The sequence below is a fragment of the Asterias amurensis genome, chromosome 4 (genome assembly GCF_032118995.1).
Source record: "Asterias amurensis chromosome 4, ASM3211899v1".
Lineage (NCBI taxonomy): Eukaryota > Metazoa > Echinodermata > Asteroidea > Forcipulatida > Asteriidae > Asterias > Asterias amurensis.
In genome coordinates this window covers 19,521,521-19,541,056 of record NC_092651.1, presented here as the reverse complement: position 1 = coordinate 19,541,056, position 19,536 = coordinate 19,521,521, and the positions used below count along the sequence as shown (strand labels likewise).

Genomic DNA, 19,536 nt, shown 5'->3' with positions numbered 1-19,536 from the left:
TACAAGGGGGCAGGCGGCCCACAAATTTATATGATTTTAGTCTTTGGTTTGATTAAAACAAAGACAATAAAACATGGTACAGATGCGGCCCAATGAAACCTGTTCTTTATTAACTTGCCCTCAACATAAAGTTGGTAACAATGCAAGCACAAAAATTGGAGTTGGATTTAACTTTGGGTTTTAACTTCACTATCAATTAAGGACACATGGAAAAAAGTGTCACTGACCGACTTTGTTCAGAGCAAAGAGTATAATAAATTAATCGTGTGAGGCTTTTTAACTGCAGTTAATTCAGGCTTTTCTTGCCACAAATTCATCTCAATTAATTGAATATAAATCACTCATCCAGTCTTGTGTTTGAGGGAAATCTCTTGATTATAATGGAGCGAAATAGCATTAATTATTTCCTGAAGGATGAAATGAACTTGTCTATCAATACAGTTCTTGAACACTTCCGCATTATTATTAAACTCAACATGTGATGTCAATTAAAATTTCATCAAGTATTTCCCCTTAGGAATAAAGACATAGATTCAAGCGTCCTGGACCGTATCTTGATAAAGAAGAGAAGAAATCATACAATAGACCTTATGCACATGGCTGGTTTGGCATCATTATAGAAAGAAGCCGCGATCGGGTAGAGATCAAAAGAAGGTAGCTCATTGGCCAATCATGTGCGCAAGATGTTTATACATATATGTGGATGAATTTTTCATTCACTATAGTTTTGACCCCAAGACTTAAGTTAGATGATGTCAATGCAACTTTGCATTAATGATGTCACTGTTGCTCAAGCTACCCGGATCTCAGACAAACTTTCCACCACTCACGCAATCACATCAAGGGCGCAGTAAATTAAGCGCGAGTAAAAACACTGACAACTTCGGTCGTGCCAAATCATCAACTTTGGTAAAAGCTATGGCTGTGGCTGGTAGCAATGTTGAAGAATATGCCTTTTCAGCAATCCACTGCCGGAGCCATCCATGCTGGAACATTTCAAGGAGTATTGAGGCAATTGCCTCCGTTGCTCTCCATGAAGTATCAGGTCAGAGACACATACATAGGTGGAAGGTGTTGTTGAACTGGGTGTGCCCCCTCTCCCATTCTCGTCACCAATTCAGGTATCCAGAATTAGCTTGTGTTCCTTGAGGCAAGACCATAATAGCAAGGCTGGAGACTGCACCCAGTTCACGCCCAACTGGGTGTCAATTAGTGGGGGAAATCCCCCTGAGTATCCTCATTTCCCTCTGCTCATTTTAATTTTAAATATTTGCGATCACACATGCCTTGATGTAAATGTTTTCCAAAAGAAAAACCAGCAGTCATCAAAAACTCAAAGATCTGCCATTTTTTCCTGCAGTTATATTAGCTTCCGAGCCTTGATAATACATGTATGTGGAGGTGACTTGTGAGGGGGGAGGGGGGTATAGGAAGAGGGGTGTGCTGCAGAGGAAGAGGGAGATACCTTGCCTTCCCCCAAGCTACATAATTACTCATTGTTCCTGTAAAGCTCTGATAGCAGGTTGTTTCAATCAGTCAATGTTTCAGGGTCTTGCTAACTGCCTTCTCCCTGCCCCAGCAATAATTACACCCAGAGGTCATACGCCGTTTTTAATCACACATTATTAGAGTGTATCCAATCGTAAACTTAGGGTATCGCTAGAGGGTGAGAACACACCATGGTTGAGTGGTCAGCCGTCCACACTTCATAGGTGCTTCTTACATACAGGAAGTCTTGGGCGGGTTCTAACACCACTCATGCTGCCCTCTGGGTTTCTCAAAATCATAAGAGAAGTTCAAGTTTTTAACCCCAAATCCCTCCCATCACATCTTCGCAAAATTGACAGCCTGCAATTTTTTTTAGTACTTTATGGTACACGGTCAGGCACATCCTACAAACATACATTTTTACATGTACAAAAACATTGTTTGGGTTAAAGTGTATTGAGCCAAAAATGCATAAAACTGTCTACGCTAACATGAAACTTGATAATTTCACATTTGACTTTGGAAAACTATACCATTTTTAAAGAACTGGCTTTGTCAGTATTTTTTAATAGTCTGAGAATTTGTTGAATGAAATCCAGATCAGTATGGACTCTGTATCCAAACCAGGGCCCAACTTCATAGAGCTGCTTAAGCAGAAAAATCCCTGCTTAGCAATAATGAGCCCAGTATTCATATTGGTGCTAAAGCAACACATTTTGCTGAACAACTTTCTGCTAAGCAAATAAAAGCAGAAAAACCAGTCACAGATAGTGACATGGTGTTTTGGCTGGTTACCTTTGTAGTAAGCAAACTACTCTTAGCCATACCTACTTTTTGTGCTTCAGCAGCTGTTTGAGATAGGGTCCCCGTCCCTGAAACGCCCAAACCATTTCATTCTCATCGCAAATCTATTCGTTAAACACAAGTATTCACAACAACTTCCATGATTAGAATAAGTTGATTCCATCAAAAAACAGGTCATGGGTGTCATAAAACATTCAACTGCCGAGATAATTGGCAACCACAAGCGAACATCTCAGGGGTGCATTAAAAACACGCACTGCACCGTCTGCCTTGATTTGTGCTGAGAATCTTACGAATGCATGTGCATATTATGTACACTGCGTACCCGTTATAAACACAAGAGGGTTCTTCCCATAAATAAGGTTGGCGTATATCGGGCTACTTTTAAAAGACCTGACCGATCAAGCAGGTGCACAATTATTTAGGGCGAATCGCAGAAAAGCCAAAGGATGTTTTTTTTGTTTACTTTGAAGACTACATCAAACATCAAACTTTGTATGTTTGAATGGTAGAAACAGAGCTTCTCAAACCATGCCTTCACCCCAAGCTCATACCAAACATTAAGACCTACACACTCGCCCTGTTGCAAGGCTAATACAGCTCCGAGAGATGAGTGATTCTGATGTCAAAGAAGATGGTAAAGAAGTCTCTACTGAGACCCGAGTCAAGTTATCTACACAGAAGAGCTTTCTTTGGAGTTAAATTTGGCGTCCAAATCATACATTGTATGTTCACACAGGCACACAAGGATGCCATGGATAGATGTCGTGCCAATGTGTCTCATGCACTGGATGAACAGCGTCTTTATTTTTTATGTCTTTAAGGTCAAATATAAAAAATTTATGTAACAAAAACTAGTTAAAATGCTCAATATTGTGCGGTAGAGCTTTCAAAACCAATCATAAATATCAAGTAAAATCATTCTGGGGACCTTTTTTCAAATTGAAGGGGCAGCTGATGTTGGGGCCAGAATGACCCCCAGTTTTGAAAAATTCTACGGTCGTGCAACTCTGCAATGTCACGTATCCTCCACACATTGGTGGTCACGTTCCCAAGAACTCTGAAATGCTTCTGTCATTAACGTATTGATAACATGAATGTTGGACAATAAGGAGCTATTGATGTCAGAAATTGGCAATAACGCTAATGAAAGACGGGCAAGCCATCCTCCAAATCCCATCCCCATCAAAAGGGGGCATTAAACAGAGTAATTACTGTCAAGGAAATGGGTTTTATCTTGCAGGATCCTAGGTATTCGTAAACCATAGCATCAGTCATTAGCGATGGTGGTGGTGGGGGATTTCTCCTTCATGAAAAACAGGGTTGAGAGTCATGGCCAAATAGAACCTCTGAATTTAGGGTCTAAAATAATTAGGATAAACTCTTACATCAGAGCCTAAAAAACACAATATTGTAAAGGTGGAATGTTCTGATCCAAATACTTGAAGGCAAGTTTAAATGATGGCATTTCCACTTTGATAACCCCTGGAGTTATAGATTGCAATGAGGTTCTGGGAACAGTGTCCTGAGTTCTACAAGTTGAGCACAGTCTTGCGAATCGTTCATTGCGAATTTGTGACGCCAAATTGGCTTTGCATTTTGCATTCACAGAAAGGTGGAATGTTCTGATCCAAATACTTGAAGGCAAGTTTAAATGATGGCATTTCCACTTTGATAGCCCCTGGAGTTATAGATTGCAATGAGGTTCTGGGAACAGTGTCCTGAGTTCTACAAGTTGAGCACAGTCTTGCGAATCGTTCATTGCGAATTTGTGACGCCAAATTGGCTTTGCATTTTGCATTCACAGAAAGTATCACCCATGTTTCGGACGGCAGATTTGAAAGGCTCATAAAAAAAGTTCTACGGCCACAATATTACTCCTTTGGTTTTTTTTTTGTCAACACCAACCTTTAGAGAAATAGAAGCACTGGTTCCAATTTACCAACATTTGGGAAAGTGTTGCTTCATCAAATATTACAACTTTCTTTAAACATTTTACTTCAGCTTCATTTGAAGTTTACTGCGAACACGTAATATGTATATTATTCAACATCTTTCAAATGTGTTTATTTTATCAAAATGTCTCAATTACATATAGCGTGGCTCCACGCCAGGGAGGTAATGCGACCCAATCAAGCAAACTTTCCCCGAGGAGGGTTGGACCAGGGCGGTTCACCAAAGGGGGTGTTGAGCTTTTGCTACCTGCCTATGAAGAGTGGGCTTGACCCCCGTCAAATCAGTCGAATCGGCAAGCATCACGTGGAGCAAATAATCACATAACAGCGTACGTGTGGGTATCTGGAAAAATAATACTTGCATTTATGAGGGGAGATGTTTTTAACATCTGTATATTTTTTGGAGTTTTCATGGTGAAATTTAAGGGGTCTGTGAAACATTCAATAGTTTCATTTTGAAAAAACCTGCAAGACCTTAGTGCCAAAACATGTCTCAGCCCACCAAGCAAGAAGTCACAGGAAGCCTGAATATTCCAGTTACTCTACTCACATTCACTGGGTCAAAATGCACAATGCAAACGAAGTTGCTCTGCCTCAGTGAAAAGATTTCATCTAAAACAAACAAAAACTCCCGGTTTCCTTTGGCTGAAACATAGGAAAACATGATATCCGAGTTGCTTTTAATATTCCATTGTCAAATCTGGGGGGGGGGTAGCATTATCTCCAACCAGAGTCTACCCATGGGTTGATCTAATTCACCAGATTTTAAGACCATGTCCCAATGGTATCTACATGTACTAAACACATCATGCACACGTACATTGGCGCAGAAACGCTTAGTTTCTTTATTGGGGTGAGGTGACCCAAAACTTCTGAACAAGTAAAACCATATGTGCTAGACCAATTGCCTAAAAGACCAAACCCCTGTTCTACTATTGTTATGGATTTTAGGTTCAGATTTCATGTCAAAATACACGTTTTAAGAAAGACTATTTGTTATACTTGCACAACAATAGGGGGGGGGGACACACGACAGACACGCGGTAAACACAACAATGCAAACTAATCAGTATGTATGGCTATGAGTTTTTAGGGTTACAAAATGATTAATTCACACAACTGAACTATCATACTTGTGCAACACATAATCAAGCACAGTAAGTTGGAAACTGTGCTCCAACTTTACCATGTTGTTGAGGAATTCTACTAGTTACACAAATTGCTCAGTCTAGGCATGGTCTGGGTTGTTTCTCATGGAACAAATATTGACACTACAGCATGTACCCACTTATGTCCACCATCTTGCTCAACAAGAGAGTAAAAGACAGAACACATCAGGGAATTTTTGCTTAAACATCGGACAATCTCCATCTTGAGACCAGAGCAACATGGCAACGTCCCCTTGAGCCTACAGCTTAATCTATATCATTTGTCAATGTTATCCTTTTCTGCCAGAGGTTCAAGTTGGTAAAGGTTTGGCTGTGGTTTGGAGTTCAGGGAAAGATATATTTTTCAGCAGGGAGGGTAGTAGGAGAAATCATTAACGAAAACCCGAGAGCAATATAGGGCAGTTTTAAAGGCAGTGGACACTATTGGTAATTACTCAAAATAATTATTGCCATAAAACTTTTCTTGGTATCGAGTAATGGGGAGAAGTTGATAGTATAAAACATTGTGAGAAACGGCACCCTCTGAAAAAATGCAGTTTTCGAGAAAGTAATGCCCATGCAGAAACTAGTAATTCATAGAAAAAGGCTTCTAAAGTTCATTTTTTCAAACACCACTTTTTACTACCAACACAACAGTTCCACTCCAGACAATTTTTACATTCATAATAATAGGAATGATGTAAGCCTGATGCTTTGTTCTTGTAAGCCAATAATTTGTTTCTTTAGAAAAGGACACCTCTATGAGGAGTATTTCTATTGGACTGTTTAAGTACATTGTTTGTATTAATAGGTATCTACATGTAGAAATGTTGTTTTCTTTTCTATATCAAAAGCGATACCTTTAAAGAAAAATATAATCAATACTTGTAAAAAGTCTATTCTTGGAGTCCAGACATATCTTTACCAAGTTCTTTCATTTTCATTGAAATTATTATCTAAAGAGTAAACTTTCTACAGACATTAAATCGGCTGAGCCTTCACTTTCACAAGTGTGTTTCAATAAAAAAAAATCAAATTTTTCTTCTTCAGAGACACCTAAAATATTTTTTTTAAACTTTCAAACCACCAATCTCAAGACTATTTGGGCTTACCTGCTCTGAATATAGCAAAGTCTGTTTAGTATCACCCAAGAAAACCTCTTGTTGCAAAAGTAAAATTACAGCATCTTACAAAGCTTCATCCTGGTTTGTTTCTCAGTCCATGTGAAAGCATGTGTAAACTGTCATGCCACAAAACATAATCTAAAGAAGCACTGCAAGTGCAATCTACTTATGAACAACATTACTAACTGCCTCAAGCCGAAAACTAGGACTTGACAATTGGTACATGTATGTATAAACTCTAAGAACTGAGTTCCCCTTCTGTCTTCTATCAGCAATTTGTTGACTTGGTCTATCAAAAGATAAATATTGAGTCAAACCAAGGCCGAGGGGAGTACAAATCACCCACTCTGTAAACCTTTATCTACCCCACACTCCACTGTGTCAAACTTTTCAATTGCTTGTGAAAGTCACATCACTTCACCCAAGGTTTTAGCCTGCCCGCGTCCCACTAACCTTCCCCTCTTTTCTTCCTGAACCTGTATCTTGAACTCCTTAATCAAATACGGTTTGCATATTTCACCTTCAGGAAACAGACAGTGAAAGTCCACTTGGGGTATCAAACAACAAGTCATGGTTGATTTGCCATTTGCTGTTTACTTTTAGTAGGGCAGGAGACAGTTAGGATACCATGATGAGACATTTGACTTAAATGTTTGCTTAACCTTAAAAATGTTATCAGTTTGATGTTAAGTTATTTAGAGACCTCTGTGTGTGGATGTGTGGAAGGACACAGTTTCAAGGAGAAGGTATTAAGGTTGTTATTCGCTTCTTCAAGAAAAATACACTTCTTTTTCTTCATTTTATTTCTTCAAGTTTAAATCTGTCTAGTATGACATCAAGGGATCCCACATGAGTAACTGGCACTGTAGCCGATTGGAGGAGAGGGCAGATGGGCAGACGATTGATTTTCGCGAACGTTTACACAGGAAAAACCATTTTAAAAGTACCATTTTATATTACAGAGTAAAAACATTTTTCTTTTCTTTTGGCTTTCCATCCCTTTGTTAAATGAAGCGGGAATGGAAGGCAACCATTGATCATTTCTTTCATTTATGTTCATCTTTAGATCAATTTTGGGGTGAAAAAAGGACAAATTTACTACAAAGGAAGTCGAACCTACAACCTCCGTTATATTTTTATCATACAAAAGAATGCCGAGATTCATAGGATCTTTACTGGAAATCGCACTCCTTTTGTAACTTAAATAGCAAGTTGAGAGAAAAAAAATAATACAATTCTGAAAAAAACTAACGTACACTTTCACTTCAAGAAATGTTAAATTTAAAAGATACAAAAAATACTTTTTTTTTTTATTTTGGGGATACCTTCAGAGTTAAGCTACCTAAAATAATTTGTCTGACATTGATCATGAAATTCTACCCCAACCCTTATCAAGCGAATTGAAGCACCATCATTCCTGACTTCACTCACTCCCTGACAAAAACATTGATAAACCATCAACGACCGAAAAGAAAATACCCACAGCGTGACTCATTGGGGAATGGATATGACAGACAAGCTATAGGGATGACATGACGTGCTAAAATGCATTATGGCGTTTATGATACTACAAGGGAAGACATCTTTGTTAGGATCCCCGACTGCATAATTGAACTCTAACTGATTATTAGTAAAACAACAATGGGGACCAGTCTTTTTTTGGCCTTATTTCATAGAGCTGCTGAAGCACAAAAAGTAGTTATAAATGAAATGTTGCTTACTAGAAAGGGGTTACCAGCCGAACACATACCCTTTACTTACATGTACCACTCGGACTGGTATTCCCCTTTTTTGCTTTTTTTAGCAGAAATTTTTTAAAGTAGTATTTTTTGCTTAAGAGGAGCTGTATGAAATTGGACCCTTGCCTCAAGTTTCAAACAAATGTTTTTTTGCTGAAGAACATTTAGGCCTACATGATTGGTTACTTTGCTCACATGTAGGACCCAAGTTTTGCTCTTTGTACTTTATAACACGATGGGGAAGTCTTTAAATTGGGGGAGATTCTTTTGTAGATGACAAACTTTCTCAGCCATTTGGGCCAAACAGCTCCTTGCAAATACAAATCATCCACAGGGAGGAAGGGTGTATACTAAAGTCATTCATGAAAGATTATTTTGTGAGTACAAATTTGTTTTGTGGTAAACCCATAACTCTCCTATATTCCAAATATTGAAAGGGTTTGTTATTAAGTTGTTCTCAATATTTTACAGAATATTCCTTGAATATTGTACAACAGTAAGGCAAATCTCTTTGTGCATTTTCAGCCGAGAAAAACCCCAAACAGATGTGAAATCATTCATGCACAATATATAGATTAATAAAGTCGAAGCATATCTCGCCCATATAAATGCACTTTTATCAGAGTCATGCTAATTGTTCCAACACAAGTATATTAAGTTATGAGGTATGACGAGGCAAAGAGAATGAGCAAAACAGATTTGATTTCTGGAAATCCACCAGGGAAACAACTCATTGGTTTTAAAAAATTGGCGACATCGGCACAACTCTTAAAAAGAAGAGACGTTCCGGTTGATTGTTAACCTAATGCCACTGCAAAGTGAGCAGAAGATAAATGTTATCGCAGCTATCGATAATTAAGACTGGCATTCATGTTGCTTTGTCTGCTACAGTTCTGGGCCCAATTGAATGGCTCTGCTTACCGTAAGCAAATAATCAACGCTTACGGAAGCAGGGAATTCCGCTTATTACATATTTCACAGGTTAGCGGGGAATTTTTGCTTGTGCACATGCATACACATTACTAGGCATTATTTGCTTACACAGCTAGCACAAAAATGTTGGCACTTGCACAGTAAGCAGAGAATGGTAAGTAAGCGCATAATTCAGCGGTAAGCAGCGAGCCATGAAATTGGGCCCTGAACTCACTGTAAACCCATAATAGAAATTGAAAAATTCATTGAGAGCCTGTCCAAATACAACGAGGTAGAAGAAGAAATAGGACCGACTTTTAAGAAGTCCGAGAAGGAAATTGCCTGCAGACTGAAGACGCAAGCAATGATCCCTGATCTCTATTTCGGATCCTGTAAAAATGCAGTAGGATTAGTTTTATCTGATTCTGCGATCACGGAAACATCCACACGTAATTCCCACAAATTAGAGTTCATTACGAAACAGGATATGAGAAGGCATAAATATGAAGTTCCTTGACAACTTTGTACAAATTCTGTTTATCGACTGATCTACTCTGTTTTCATCATCAAATTTTACTAGTTTTTTTCAAACAAATAAATAAAATAAGTTTGATATCTCCAGGGGTTTGCACAAAAATAGGTGGTTTTGAAGACTTTAGAAGAGCTTAGCTTCTTCTTTCCTTTTTTTAAAGAAGATCCTCGCTGCCCCTCGTCTCTCTTCTAATCATAGTCTTAGCCTGAGGGGTGACTTGGTGTTCTTTTGGACACCCTGTTTTAAATTTGGACACCCTGTTTTATCTGTCATTTACAAGTAATTGTGTTGTACAACTGGACAACTTGGACATCCAGTTTTAAAATTTACTGCCAATTTGGACACTTTTTTACCACTTTCAGGCCTGGTTATGGAGGCAACAAAGGGATTGCCTCCATGCCCCCTGGTGCATTGCCTTGGTGTCATTGAAATGCTCCACTAGAAATTTACAATTTCCTCATAGGGTGCCCATAGGGTGCCCTTTACCGAGGAGGAGAAAAATGTGTTGGTGCCCTCGCCCTTTCAAAAAGAAGCATACAGGCCTGAACCTCGCTCCAAAACCCTATCCAAGTATCCTACCCAAATATATTTTTTTAACCGATCTAGACACTGATTTCTGACCCTTCCTACGCATCTATTTTGGTGTACTTTTAAAGCCAGAGTGTAATCCTGCAGGGATATGACAGAAATGAAGTTGTCATTTCTTTAAAAGTTCATCAAGCAACATATTACACTGCTTGAAGGTCACAGGCATTAATGTGTTAATCCAGACTGCGGCAATTTGCCAACTCATAAGCCGCACTTGATTTTCAATAATTGATGGAGTTATGTCTCAACATGCTTTTTAAACTTTGGGCATCAAAAAGATTTTAAAGCTAATCAATCTATTCAAAGTTTATTGAGTTTTTCTTGATTGTCCAGTTGTTGTTTTTTTCTCCCCATTTAAAATCATCTGTCATAAGGGAACAACACTTTGAGTCACTCAATCCTTTGCATGAGGATCCTAAACAATCAATACTTTTTATCAAAACTAAAACTTCTTAATGGATAAATACATGTACCATAACCAAACCAAAGGCGTACAATGTAACAACTTGATTCTTGTAAACAGATAAAGGATACAACAACGCAATTTGCGTGCTTGAACCTTGAAAACTTTATGACAGACAAACTTGCTTGCCTGTAAACAGCTTGATGAAATTGTGCACAGCCCTCCTTGATAAGTAGAACGTACTGGTTTCAACAATCCACATTAGCACAATTCAACATACAAGGGTATATTTGTCTATGATGAACAAGTTTATGGTAAAAATTGAGATACAATACACCTTGAAGCTCTTTACCCACGACGGGAGACATGATTTTGATAGACATCTGAGGCTAACATTTTGAGTAAATGTAATTAGGAAACCTGAGGTTTTTTGGTCACACATCTTGTTCAAAATTTGGGAAGTTCAATTATTTACACAGACTGCAAGGAAGCCTATTGCCAGACAGCATTATAAAAGCAGTTTAAAGACATTCATTATGATTGTTGAAAATACAAAGACTTTATTGCAAACTTTTTAATTTAACTTCCTGTAACTACTTTAAAAAATATAAATACATACTTATAGCAAAAATTTCATTTCCGAGAAAGAAATGTTCAGTCTGGCAACAGTTCTTTACAACAAGCTCAGTTCAAGTCTTGCTTCTATTCACGCAGAGCGATAAAATTACAAGTCTAATTCATATACATGTGTACATATTGATGCTCATTTTCGCTTATAAGTTCATGATTACTTTGGAACAATATGCCAAATGATCTTTAGAGAAAACAAAAATTTCAATGACTTAAATATTCTTTTAAAAAACAACACTGCTACCATCCTTCAAGTTGGTTTATTTACAGCAATATATACCTCTTTGTTTATACTTAGAGCACAGCGCACAATGAGTAATGAGTAATGACCAGATGGGACACACCTGTAGTCATTTTGTCCGATTATCATAAGCTCACTAAAGGGATACAAACAAATATAAACACAACAATACATCACACGAAAACTACTGACTAGTCATTTACATTGTAAAGTGACAATTGGAAGTGTCAGGGGATGACCATTTCAGACAGGAATAGGCAATTGTTTGAGAGAAGGGAAATCATCATTAACACAATGATGCTCCTGACACTTCATTAAAGGTTATTGAGGAGAGACCTGAATTGAGGTCAGATCAATCAAACCTGACACACTCATTATCAAGACCATCAGAGTGACACTACGAAAACAAACACTTCTTGTCCTCACACCTCCATGGACTCACCCTCCACCCATCCATCTCAACAATTCTTAACTTACGACAATGATCACAAGTGTAGCTAATTTTGCTGCTTTGTATCAATGACGATGTCTTTAACAACTTCACGGCTAAATTGACTTCTAACCACGAGACATGATTTTGTGATATTATTTTTTTTTAAAGAAGTGAAAATGTTACAGACAGTAACACTCCCTCAGATACAAGTTTGAGGGGCATACAAACTGACATCTTCTTACATCATCACCATATTACTTCCAAGTAAATTCCTTTTTTGTTTTATTATACTTTAATCACTATTGAAAGCTGCTATAGGCTTCTCACCAATTGACGTTTTTATTGCTATTAATTTAAAAAGTGATTACCAAAAGTATACCTTCTCTTTTATATACTTTAAAGGCTACTAATTAAAACAAAATAAGCTTCTTCCGAGGACAAAACAATGGGACAACACCTGGGCTTAATTCCATAGAGCTGCTAAGCACAAAAATTTGCTTAACATGAACTTTCTTTCTTGATAAAAACAGGATTACCAACCAAATTTACACCTGATTTTCAGGATAAGCAAACAACAGCTGAATACCAGTAACAAGCAATATGCAACATATGGTATATTGCTTGGTAATCTTGTTTTTATCAAGGAAAAATTTCATGCTTAATAGCAAATTTTTGTGCTAAGCAGCTCTTTGAAATTGGGCCCAGATTAGGAAGAATAGAATGCCTAACTTTGCTGCCAAGTCCAAAAGTCAGCCGCATAACTTTCAATGACTTACATGTAGCCTACTCCACTTATAAGCTTCAAACCCTGAGCATGTCTCCTTGACACATTGTTTGCCTTGGCCAACTTGGAATTTCTCGCCATATCTTATCCTCAAATTTACAATTAATCCTTGGAATTTTCCTTTCTAACGGGTGTCGAGAGAAATATTGGGTACATTTGTTTACCGGTGGAGGTTAAGGTACCACATAAGTCTGATTGTTTATTGTTCAGTGACCAGTTTCAGACCAATTAATTTTATATGGGAGGACAAACGCAGCTTTGGATAAATAAATACAAAGATGAGATAAAACAAATACATAGGAGATGATTAATTTCTTTGTTTAAAATGCACTGTTTAAGAAGGACATTATTTTTGAAACGCACTGTTTAAGAAACACATTTTCGAAAGGGATTTCCGAAGCAGAAATGATGAATGAGTACGGTTTTTCCCACTCTACCAATATCAGAAGAAAGTCAAATGAAATGTTGGGTCTTTTTTTCCAAAGGGTGCAAATAATTTTTTCAACTTTCAGAAGATACAACACGAGTTCCTGAAATCATAAATCTTCTACTGTCTTCTTTTGAGAAAAAAAATACTTCGGTATTGGTTTCAACTATAACACAATAAGGAATCGCATGATTTTCAAGATGACAAAACTAATTTCCGCCAAAATTGCTTTAAATTCATGACTTTCCTAATAACAGGGAAATTGATTCCCATTCGTTATAAAAACAGACTGTGATTGTATTCATTGTTGTCATTGTTGAAGATGAATTTTTATCAAAGCTGTGTCCGCTCAGTATTTTCTGATGCATTACTTCCTTTGCTCAAGCTACATGTAGTGATAAGATTACACACAAGTGACGTGAGCATGTTCATTTTGCCCAAAAAAAGAAAAAGGGAGAAAAGACATAAAAAAAAGACAGAGCATTATACACATCTAGATTGCCTGACTTGGCAGACAATTAATGTTGTCACGCAATTTTGCATGGTTGATAAAATTCAATTGCTTAAATTGTATATCCTGTGCACGGGTTTGTTTACAGTTGCCCTACTGTTTTAAAACATCATTTAATTTAAACATGAAAAGTGCACCTGATGACAGTGTAGAGCCTGTGGATAATATGATATGCATGGTGTTGTTATATTGATTACACAGACAAATTAACCAAGGTTCCTATCTAGAATCAAGTGTTTCTTACCTGTGATATTTTTTTCACAGGACTCGGGAAAGTACTGAGTATACAGTGCTAAACACAAATTGGTGTATGGGTAAAAACCAAAATTAATATTAATTATCCTCGATGCAAATTTAACATCTTATACAAGTGTTTCTTGTCAAGCACTACATATAGTTCCTTTTCCAAGTCAGGTAACCCTTCTGTATTATGCCAAGTCTTTTTTTAGTGTTTTTCTGCACTTGTTGGTTTTACAGGGGAGTTGTAAACACAAAATGCTGTGATAAGCAGCACATTTGGGCTCTGATCCCAATCACAGGCTCAAAACGTGATAATAAATAATAATAAAATAAAAAAATCATTTCAAAATTTTTAGGTTTTTTTTCTCTGCTTAAAAAACATTATTTTGGGTGAAACAAGGACAATTTACTGGATGGGGACTTGGGTGTGATCCCTTTCCGACATCAGGGCGAGATACATGTAGCTCAGTTGGTTGAGTGCAGGCCTGTTAATCCAGAGGTTGCAGAGTTGAAGTCCTGCTTCAGTAAACCATTTTTTGCTCAACTTTTCAAATTATTTTGTAATTTACCCAGTTAGTTTCCCTTGTGCGTGGTTTATTACTTCATTTTTTTAAACACAATTTAAACACAATCTGGGAAAAAGCCGTCAGTGATGATGGGCCACTTGTTTGAATACCACCTTTTGGTTGATGTGCAGTATTCAAAAGCGAATTCTTTCTTGAAAAAAAACATCTTTAAGTAGAAAAAGTGGTTATGTTTTGTTTTAATTCCATTTAAAAATAGAGAGGGTAAAATGTACCAACAGGAAGTCATTCTAGGGTGGAAAACAACAAAATTCAGAAGAAAAGTAGCTACATTCAAAACAAACATCTTGTGATGACTTACCTTTTAGTCTTCCAGTGTTTAAATGTCCACTTATTTGAAAAGCTTTCCGAAGAGCAACGAACAATAACCTTCTCTCAGCTCTAGTCTCTCAGTACAATCACTTCCTACAGCAAGAAGACAAAGTAGAAAACTCACGCTCAATAAAGAGTACAAAATAAACCTTGAATTTTTAGTAGACTCTCTTGGAGAACATCACATTCCGGGTGAAAAAATTTCAACAAAAAGTTCTCACAAACAATGCTGCAGATAAAGTAATGTCCTCGAACGGTTGATGTTATTATCTGTCTAACTTCAAGTTGGTTCCAACCTTTTAACACCAGTGATGACTCTACAGTTCTACACACGGGACACTTAAAACAAAAGATCCTTTGGTGATGGAAGTTCCTTGAAGCCTAACTTAGAAGAAACCTGTTCATCCTGTGGTATTATCACCTACAAAATATACCGCTGTACTCACTCCGACTGCCCATATGGAATACTCCTAAATACTGCTGTCCTAAACAACTTTCAACTGTTTGCACTTTCACAATGGTAGTCGGCAGAGAGCAATAGAACAAGCAGTTGACTGTTACATCTACACTGTGTACATTTCATCTAAGATGTTCAAACAATCAACACTATAGCCTTCAGAAAACCCAAGCTTTAATTATTATTTTTTTGGGGGCAACGATAGCGGCGGCGCTACTAATTTGAAAGTAACAACATATTTGTGTAGCAAATGTACAACAAGCAAAACTACACTGCACAGCTATTTTGTGATTGCAAACATATTACACTGGTAATAGCGCCAGTGCATGGTAATTTCTACCTTACACAATTGGAAATCAGGCAACCCTCATGATACCACATATCATGCATATCACAACTTACCAGAGCTAGTTTCATGTCTCTTCTTCATCAAATCATCTCCAAACCCAAAATGGTATCATCTAAAAGTCTGTCCAAACGGAACGCTCCACTACCTTTCAAGGGGTTTTTAATATTTCAGAACCTGATAGTGGATGATAGCTCAATTTCGTTCTCTCAATGAAGACACTGAGTTTGCGTTTTTCAACTTAGATGTGCATAACTGAACAACACCCGTAAAGTAAAATGGAGCGGCTGATTACTTATGATTACTTATGATCGGAGCGGGCCATTGTCACGCCAAGGGGTGTTCAGACCAGTGTAGCTCCAAGCGCCCCCTCTGTTAACCCCAGGGTCACTCCACAACCAGCACCCAGTAGGTGACGACAGAAATATTGCAATGACTCATGGGATTGTATGACCAGATTCAGCTAAATCGCACATAACCCCCCAAAAATTAGACCTGGAATAAACCCAACCACCGGCCATCCATTTTATCCATAAACAAGAGAATAAAATGCCATGGGTAATATTTGGGGGACATTTTCTGTCCTCAGTAGATAAATCAGGTGGATGTGCTTTCTCTTTTTTGTAAATTTATAAACCGGGGTTGATCGGGCCAGGGGCGGCGACAGATTTGCGAAAGGGGGGCAACATTCTTAAACGAGGGTGTCATCAGAGGAGGCGGGAAGTGGCGAGCAGGTTGTTATTAATGCGGTTAAAGTAGGAGGAAAAATTGGGATGTAAAACTTTTAATTTATGACTATTTTGATTTATTTTTAATGGAAAATATTTTAATTGCCCTAGTTAAAATCATTCAAAAACTTTTCTGACATATTTTGTTGGGTACTGACCGCTCGGTTATAGACCTGCCAAAAACACTTTTCTTTCTGAGTATTACTCAACCCAAGTACGTGGTCTTTTTCCATTGTGTGTTTTAATGGTATACTATCTAGCTTTACATTATCTCAAAACAGGGGGGAAACCCCCCCCCCAAAAAAAAAAAAACCCAATTAAATAAATCTGGGCTCAATTTCATCAAGCTGTTTAGCAAAATAAATTGCTCACCAGGCAGGCCTTATGTTTGTAGGCAACTGGTACCATGCTAACTTTTGTTCAACAGAAAATTTTCCGATGCGCAATTTCTGATTCAAAGCACAGCTTAACAGATTTTTAAAATGACTACCATTTCGGACACGACCGAACACTCACATGCACCAACCATCAACCACCAGCACAACTTTTACAGGACCATTTGAAAATCCATTGATACCAACTTGAAGCATTTGAAGTATTAGATACAGGATCCAGTGTAGAGAGTGACCATAAATCAAGACCACTCAGTAGTGTCTCTACTTAATGTAGCAAGTCAACTTGAGCTTTAAATGGTTCTGTTGGTTCAAACATGGTGCTCCATGGCTCCAAAAACCCCTTTATTCATGTTTCATGCACAGTGTCATGACAGACCTCCAAACAAGATGACAAAATGAAACTACATTTTCCCACTAAACAAATTCCCCAATGAATTAACCACAGGAATAACCAGCTCAACACCTCATTCCCACAACAGCCAAGACAAGAATGCTAACTTGATATCCGCCCAATTACAATTTAACGCATTTATAGGACCCTTTGGCAGACAGATTTCTCCATCTGAAAAAATACCAAGATTATTATTGCATTGTTCCAATCTTTCTCTGATGCCACTGGGATGGCTGGGGATACCATATACCTGTCATCTGGACATAAAAGGGGGCTGTGCCTGAAACAGGAGGTGACCAGCCTTCTGCTTCATTACCTGAGAGTTATTCAAGACTTAATTGTCTTGGAAGCGACCTGATTGGGTTACAGCCGTGACCTCTGAGGTCACTGGCTGGTGATGTCAGGTGATGATTGACAGTTATGCAAATGAGGAGACAGAGTGACGTTTGATTTTAAAATATGCTGGGGTTGTAATAAAAACCACATGATGCATTAAGTTTGACACTAAAGACATAATTGATGGGCGGAAGGTGTAACTAAAAATGCACCTTTTTTCTTTAAGAACAGGCATAAACATTTTGAACGAGTTTAAATCTTTGAAAGCACCCTCAGTTTGGCTTATGCATTTTTTAATCAACAAATCCTATTATATCCCAATGCAAATTCAACATCTATTACATATTATAACAATAATATACTATGACACATGTACATAAGACACTTGTAGAAAAAAAACTTTCTTGATCTTAAAGTATTTTTCTGCACTGGGTTTGGCTTCCTCCAAGTTGCCCTTAAAAAATTGCCTTGTGGGTGAGTCATAACCATAAGACTTAAAAAACATTTACTGAACATGAATGTTCAAAATTTAACTTGATGAAGGCTTGGGGGCAACAATTTTGCTTTGTAATACTAATAGAAACCATTTGGCTCGAACAAAAGAAAAATGGACAAGAGCGGAAATTTAAATTACAACCTCCGGAAAACGTGCAGGCCCACTGTTTTCATGAAAATTGTGTGGAAATTGAGAAGTGAATATTTTTCTGCCTGGAACTAATTGCCTGTAAATTAACTCTTGTGTAAGAATGAAGCGCGCAAAATATGTTAAATTGAAACAAGCTTTTTGGAAGAAATACAGACACACTTGGTCAAAGATTGTAAAAGTGTTGTAACAACAACTAAAAAAGATTTGTTCACCACAAGTTAACAAACATTTTGTTTTATCACTGCCCAAACTTTGGCATTATAACGAAGTTATTGCTATCACATGAGTACCTTTAAAAAAAAACATCTCCACCAAATTTATCAATAAATTTATAAATAAATGAACTTGAACTTGCACAAGTTTTCATATGGGGTCTTTATCAACAGGCGTCCCGAAGTACACAATGTAGCTATTTAGCCTGCAGAATTGTCAAGCCACTTACTAAATTTTTACATATACCATAGGTACACAATGTACTTTTGGTTGGTAAGCAGTTAGCAAAAGATAAATGTAATTCTATTTTCAAATTATCTATTTCTAGACAGATTTTTGAAGTGTATGACCAACCTGTTCTCTACCTTTCACTTTAAAAACCTGATTTTTCTGGAGTTTTCACCTCACAAAACGTTAAACTCATCAACATCTGAATGTGGTATCAGGTCTGATACTTCACGGAGGCAACGAAGGCAATTGCCTCCATGCCCCCTGGTCATTGCCTTGGTGCCCTTTAAATGCTCCAGTAGAAATTTACAATTTCCTCATAGGGTGCCCTTTACCAAGAGGAAAATGCCTTGGTGCCCTTGCCCTTTCAAAAACGAAGCATACAGGTATGTGATAACATAGAGGTGATATCTAAGTTTGTATTAATAACCACAAAGTGGTATTAAGCAGATGTGACCAGCTGCTCCTTGTACCAACATGAAAAGTTGACCGCTTCCTTTCACAAGATCTAGATCTGCCAATCAGAGAGGGCCGTAGATTATTACACTGGTAACCTTGATCATCTAATCACAGCAGGAATGCTTCACCAAGGACACAACAAAGTCTGTCAGTTTCACTGGCACCCTGCAGGCCAAGTGCTGAAATGGAATATTTCTCTTTCTGGAATTGGAATGTCATTCTAAACAATGAATCATAATCAAATGATTATTCAGAAGGGGGAAAGGTGTCTCTTCAAGTCAATCAAATTTTAAACTTTTTATCAAATTGTTTTTTATTGCACTGATGTAAATGGAACAGGGATCACATCACTGCGATTGACTTTGTGAAATATCTGGCCTGAATCTTACAAATTCCGAAAAGAAATGTTTACAACTTTTGATTCTTTACCAATTCATTTAGCATTATTCTCATCTTGCTTAGATAGTAATTCAGCATACAAT

At 37.6% G+C, this 19,536-nt stretch overlaps 1 protein-coding gene across 1 annotated transcript in view; it reads right to left on the bottom strand.

Annotated features, from left to right (window-relative positions):
- LOC139935756 (teneurin-3-like) overlaps nucleotides 1-19,536 on the bottom strand; it is an 84,263-nt gene that overhangs the window by 55,901 nt on the left and 8,826 nt on the right. The window contains 1 exon segment of the mRNA XM_071930321.1: nucleotides 14,845-14,948. The gene's annotated coding sequence lies outside the window, so the exon portion shown is untranslated.